The sequence below is a fragment of the Pteropus vampyrus genome, unplaced genomic scaffold, assembly GCF_000151845.1.
Source record: "Pteropus vampyrus isolate Shadow unplaced genomic scaffold, Pvam_2.0 Scaffold31, whole genome shotgun sequence".
Classification (NCBI taxonomy): Eukaryota; Metazoa; Chordata; class Mammalia; order Chiroptera; family Pteropodidae; genus Pteropus; species Pteropus vampyrus.
The window spans coordinates 5,996,795-6,004,168 of NW_011888812.1; the positions used below are offsets into that span (position 1 = coordinate 5,996,795).

Here is a 7,374-nt window from a genome sequence, read left to right on the forward strand (position 1 = left end):
ACACACACACACACACACACGCACACATACACACATACATACATACATAAATATATATATATATATATAAAACATAAATATATATATATATAAACAGTATATATATGTATATTGTTGAGGTTGCTTCTAAGCAAGACAAATTAATAAGATTATTTTAGCTTTCAATGAGCAACAGTCCAGTAGGGTACACAGACAGGGAAACACATACATTAAATACAATGTGATAAGAGTGACAATAACAGTATGCCCAAGATCCAAAAAATGAAGTGATATATTCTGTGAGAAGGTTTGAGAGAGATGCCCTATATGATAGTCGTGGTACTCAAGTGGGACATGTTGAGTCTCCTGCAGATTTTTCTATGTTATTAATCCCTGATATCGCTATTCAAATTTCATGCATATTTATAGTTCGTCTGTTATCAGAGAGGGAGTACATCATGCAATTGATCCTATATAGCATAGTCATCACATGATTGATCTCTTTTGAAGACCGAGAATCACAGGTACCAAGAAAAGTGGATTCCCCTCATGTGACCAGATTTGTGCTTTTCTTCACTCTATCCTTCCCCATTCTTTCTTTCTCTTTTTTTTTTCTTAAGGAGATGCTTCTAAAATATATATATTCTCATTAAACACAGAATTAAAAAGTGTTCTTCAACATTATTTGGTTTAGTTTTAATTCAACTACTAAACTTGAAATTGGGTCTAATCACCAGGAGATAACAAAGAATATTTTTTAATGGACATAGAGATATACTTCTTTGTATACTTGAAAATAAGACAATTGAGCACTAGAAATTAATCCAGCACAGAGATCCAAGTGGATGGAATCTACAGGTTTACAAGGATGAAACTTCTCAGGAAATCCCTGGGTTAAATTTTTTATCCTTAAGCAAAATCTTTAACAGAATTGGTGTAAATAAAGATTGGATTATTATATTTTTAAGGTAAAATGGCTGACATCTTAAACCTATGAGTTTATCCTGCCTTGCTTTTGGAATTGTCATTTGGTCTTCTCCACTATTAACAAATTAATAATGATAATAATTGTTGTTGTTGTTGTTGTTGTTGTTGTTGTTGTTGTTTTTAGAGACCTGGTATAGAGTATTACAGCTCTAGAAATTAGGAAAAAAGTTTTGCTTTTAACAAAGAAAAGAGTAGAGATGGCCACACCAGTAAGGAACTCCATACCAAACCTCTAGTGGTAAAAGGAATTACACAAGGTAAAATGAATCATAAGCATTGATCAACTAGATAACAAGAACATGACCAGTAGAGCCTGGAAATATTGCTAATTTATATTTTGATGGATTTTCCTTTGTTCTACTCACAACAGTAACAATGAAATGAGAATTGATTACGGAATAAAACCTAACAATTTTCATTAATAGAAGACATTATCAGTTATGATAAGTGTAATCCAAGTCTACGGATCTCATTAAATATCATTAAAAAAGTTGGTCATAGTCTAGTTATTACATAGAACAACAAGAAAACTCAAATCAATACTTAGTATGTCATTTTGTGTATTTTAGAAAGGATAAAATCCTCAAGTCAGACCAAAACACAAGACAATGGAGGGTATGTGCATGCATGCGTGAGTGTGTGTGTGTGTGTGTGTGTGTGTGTGTGTGTGTGTGTGTGTGTGCGTGTGTTGGGGAGGGAAGTGTGTTATTCCAAAGGTAAAAACTAATGGTCCATAAATTGAGTCAAGTACAAAAACTATAGGAATCTGGGTTCTTTCTTTTGCAATAGAATATTATCTAGCTTCATGAATATATGACTAGATTTTTAAGTTTCTATAACTTCCAAGGAACTATTTTCAACAATAACTATTAGAAAATGAGTGTAAATACAGAAGCTGATGAAATACTTTTACCCATTGTAAACTGATAAAATTATGTCTTCTACTTCAGATGTTTGTTTCTTCCTAAACTTTGGCCTGATATTCTAAGTCTTTTTTTCTTCCCTTACTTCATGAATCTTTCCCCGATTTTTTCAGCCCACATGAGTAAATCCTTTCCCTGACTCATTAGTACGCATTCTCTAAAATGTATCATTTGTTTAATGATTCTTATTAATGATTTCTCATTCACATTAACTAACTTATAAACACCTTAAACCTCAGCCTATGATTTGTACTTTTTCAGCAACCTTTTGATTGCACGGGAGAGGAATGTAACATAGGAGGGAGGTCCAGGCACATTAAATGCTGGGTTATTTATTCAAGAAATACTTATTGAGCTATTCTGTGTTGGGTTCTAACTACTGGTAGAAAAAAACAGACACATTCCTTGTCCTTGTGGACGTTATAAGCTATGACAAGGCACAGTCAATTAGTAGTCAAATAAATGACTACAACTAGTCATAGTTTTCTAAAAGAAATACACTGGATTCAAAGATGTAGAATAATGACCCAGGCTCAATAATGGCTAAGTTCCACTCTCACCCTTATTCTTGCCAAAACATTTGATGTCATTCTAGTTCAGAAACTCCCATGCACTTGAGGGAAAAATATTGTCCCTCTAGAACCATTCCTACAGTGAGTATAAATGAGGTTCCCAGACTCTCAGAGTAGAGAATAGAATACCAATATTAGCCTGATATCAAAACTTGACAATGACAATTAAAAACAGACAGCTATAGACCAATATCCCTCATAAATATAAATGCAAAAAAAAATTCTTAATAAAAGGTTGGCTAATAGAATTCAGTAATACATTAAAGGAATTATGCACTCTGACCACATTGGGTATATTTTAGAGATTCAAGACTGGATTAATATTTCAAAAGCACTTGTTATAATCTATTATAGTAACAAGCCAAATGGGGAAAAATCACATTGTCATATCAATTATTTCAGAAAAATCTATTTGACAAGATTCAGTACTTGTTCATGATATACATTTTCAGAAAATTGGGAATAGAGGGAAACTTTCTCGACTTGATAAAGATAATCTCCAAAAGGAGTTAATATATGTAATGGCGGAAGACATTGTTTTTCCCCTAAGACTGGAACAAGAGAAGGATGTCCCCTCTTGCCACTCTTTTTCTGTTGTTGAGATTTTTTTAATCTATCTATCCCACTGCCGTGACCCCAGTGCCAGAACCAGATAGTGACTTTTCACTCAATAATTGCTTGTGGCATGAACACATATGATAGGAATGCAGAGATGGTGGGTTCCATAAGTTTTGGTTCAATAAGTTTTCCTTATATTTGCATCCCAAAGGGAAAGAAAGTAAATTAGTAATGGCAAAAGCAGATTCAAAATAACAGATAAATTTAAAGGTTTTTTTTTTTTTTTTAGTTTTTTTCAAGCACTTTCATCACTCTTATTTCACATAGTATTTGAAGTTTTAGCCAGTGCAATATAGCAAGGAAAAGAAATAAAAGGCATGTAGTTCAGAAAGGAAGAAATAAATTTGTTCCTATCTATATACAATGAAATAGCAGACAATCACCTTGTATCCTACGAGGTAACAAGCATGACAATAAACACCACGCCATATGATGATTGGTTAGGCAGAAAAACAGGAGTCTAAGTCCTTGATGACTTTATTAGTCACCACATGAGGCCTAAACTTATTTTTGGAATTCCTATTACTTGAGAAAAAGAAGTCCTTTATTTTGTAAAAGAATATACATATAATCTCTTACTCACAGATGAAAAGCAACTCTAAGTGAGTCTCTGTGTTAATACATTCCCTTATCTTTAAAATAAGCATAATGAAGATTACCTCTCAAGAAGATTAAGAATTTTGTACTGTAACCTGTAAAGGACTGTCCTTTGGACTGAATTATGTCTCCCCCAAATACACGTGTTTAAGTATTAATCCCCAATGTGAATGTACTTAGAGAGGAGACCCTTAGGAAGGTAATTAAGGTTAAATGGGGCCATAAAAGCAGGGCCTTGATCTGACAGATTCCGTGACCTTATAAGAAGAGAAAGAGACAACAGAGATCTTTCTCCCTCTCCACACATAGAAAGAGAAAAGACTATGCAAGAAGCTGGCCATCAACAAGCCAGGAAGAGAGCCTTGCCAAGAAACCATCCCCGAGGGCACCTTCATCTTGGACTTCTAGCCTCCAAAGTAGTGAGAAAATAAATAACTCTTATTTAAAACACTCCGTCTGTGATATTTGTTATGGCAGCCTCAATGGACTAATATAAATGGCATCACAGAAACTAAGAAAGTAGGTAATTTCAAAAGGACAATGTGGACAACGGAATAAAATTCACAAAGAAATTAAAGGCCAGAAAATAAGTATAATGGCAGTTAAGGATTAGGTGTATTGAGAACAAAACAATAAAGTAACCATGAGGATACAAAGTTGTATTCATATAGTCACATATTTAGATTTCGTAAGTGAAGTAATTTCAGGTATTTTATCATGATTCATGAGTGCATCACCAAAATATATTGGCCATTCTTTTACCATATTAGTGAGTATCTATTAACAGTACTGTTGTGGTATAGCAGTGTTCTCCATACACATTTTATGAATGTGTTCAGAATAGTGAAAGGTGTCTAGGTAGAGAGAGAGAGAGACGATGCATCATAGACTCAAAACTTCAGTAAATAAGCAAATAAGTAAGAATTCCTTAATGAGGATAGATTAACTTAGCAATATAGTATAAGCTTCAAAGCAGTTTTACTTTAAATATAATTATAAAGGAGTAATGGTCTTAAAACAGAAAGGAAGAAAAATATAGTCTCCCCTAGGCCTGCTATACAAAACTGTGGTACTAGTGGGGCACAAGAATAAACAATTTGAGGAGCCACAGAGAAATAACAATACATGAAGCAAGTTCTCAAGAGTTAGCAGTGAATAAACCACATGAAGAGTAGGCGAGCTAAGGGATCTCCATTCTGGAAACACACATATTTTCTCTACACTTACTACAGAGCATTGACCATCATTATGCTTGCTCTGAATGTATACTATTCACACATAAATAAATTCACAAACATGTGTTCCAAGTCCATTCATATTTCTATACCAGAGAGTGTGAAAATCTCTGAGACACATTCCAACACCCAAAATAAAGTATGATATGACTATCTATATTAGTCTGCTGTATTAGTTTAATGAGACTTTTTTTTTTTTTAATCTCTCTCTTCATTGTACCTTATTATATTCCTTTCCTGGAGAAAACTATGTTACTATAGATATATTCAACCTTCAATGGACATAAACGTAGGTTTATGAAGAGAGCTTAAAATGTACAAAGGCCATCTATGGCCATGCTACCCTGAACAAGCCCGATCCCGTCTGATCTCAGAAGCTAAACAGGGTCAGGCCTGGTTAGTACTTGGATAGCAGATCACCTAGGAAGACCAGGAGCTGTAGGCGTAAAACTAAAAAAATAAATAAATAAGGGATTGTAAACTGACAAGGTCCTTGCAGTCTGTGAGATCAACTGTTTCCTCGCCTAAAAAAAAAAAAAAATTAAAAAGAAAAAAAAATGTACAAAGGCCTTAGAATAATTTAATGAAAATTATCATCATTAACCACAGACCTAGATGATGGGGAGACACTGCTACTGAAGTTCATGAACTTAGTTTTCCCTGGACCCTGGGAAGAATAAGGGCCAACACTGCTAAGCGACAGTGCATTTCTGCTATCTTAAGAGACAATATGAAAAAATCCTAAATATCAACTTTGCAAAAACTCAAGCAAACAGAAAAGTGAATAAGCTATTATAACAGAGAATATACTCTATTAATTTAGTGTGAATTGAAGGTAAAATTAAAATAAATTTACCCTCATGAAAACATGTTAATATATGAGAAAAGGAAAATTCTACAGATAGCAATGGCAAGGTGTGAGCATATTAAAAACATAATTCAAAGACTTTCAGGTGTTCAAGCTATACAAGGCCAAGAGATTAGATTCACCATCTAATAAGGACAGAGAATTGTAAGGTATAACTTAGCCTTAGACACTGTAACTGGATAGATTATTGCTGCTTTTTATGAGATACAGGAGTGATAAATAAAAATTGAAAGTCAACAATCACTCCATACATTCATATGACCGTAGATTTTCTACTTTTGTCCTCATGTCACCAAGCCATTTTACCTGCTACAATATGCCAAGAATTTCTGTGCTTCTGTTCGTTTAATACTGGGTTATATAGAATCTCTGTATGTAACACGAAACATTTAAACTTCAAAATTCAATGTTGTAACATCCATGGAAAAATAGATTTTGTAGAAAGGTATGATAGTTTTATAATTAACATAAAAGTACTTGGAGAATTTTTTTCATCTAAAATTACAGAGGCCTACAAATTTTTTTCTCCTCTTCCCCAAACTACAAAGGGTATTTGCAGACATACATAGAGACAGAAGACATTTCACAGATCTCACATTTGAGCAGAGTTACCCTGCAAACCTTTTTTACAATGTGAAGATTTACAATAGCAATCAGGAAAAAAGACATGGGGAGATTAAAATTTATAAAGTGTGTGTGAGCAAGACAAAGATTTACATACCCTAAATACTGTATACTGTAGAGACATCTTCATATGAAATCATTCATTTTGTCTATTACCTCTAGAGCAAGGGCTTGGAAGACTGAGCAAATCGAGGCATGTACTAGCACTGCAGTACAGCACTGGATCATGTCAAAGACCTTTTCAAATTTTAAACCCCTTCCAGAACCAGGATGTAGTAGATTCTATTCTGGTTTAAAATAGTCACTGCTACTCCATGAGAGAGAATTGAACTTTCCTGCTGTGTTGATGGCAGCCTTGACCATATAGCTTGAATTGCTTCTCATGAGACAATTATATGCCTCCACTCTACCAATGTGAGGAATGGCTCTTTGATTTACTTTGGCTAATGAATTGTGAAGAAGTAATGTGTGTCTCTCCTGAATACAAATGTAAGTCCATTTATAGTTCTACCATGCCTCTTTTGTCTCTGCCACAGGACCAGTTATATCCCAGATAAGGATTGCTTCTGCAGCCTGGGTCCCAAGAGTGAATATGGAGCAGGGCAGAACCACAGACAACCACAGCAAATAGCAGCATAAACAAAAACAAATAATACTTCATTGTTTAAGTCATTGACATTTGGGGTTATCTGTTATTATAGCATACCCCAGTCTATCCTGATGATACATAGAATGACAGAAAACATGGTAGGAACGTATAAAAATGTTATTTTATACTCAATATTATATTTTATATTCAATATTATATTTCAAGTGTATTTATATACTTAATATTCTTATATTAGAGATGTAGCAAATAATTTTGACAAGTAAGTGATAGCTAACTGAAGCTATGTCAGTAGATCATTTGTAACTAATTTGAAATTAGTGGTTCAGCTCATTTATGGTCTATGTATCATCTCAGCTTATGC

The 7,374-nt window shown here is 33.9% G+C and overlaps 1 pseudogene; it reads left to right on the forward strand.

Moving 5' to 3' along the window:
• The first annotated feature begins 5,237 nt into the window (after positions 1-5,237).
• Positions 5,238-5,356, forward strand: LOC111737803 (annotated as a pseudogene).
• The last annotated feature ends 2,018 nt before the right edge of the window (positions 5,357-7,374 follow it).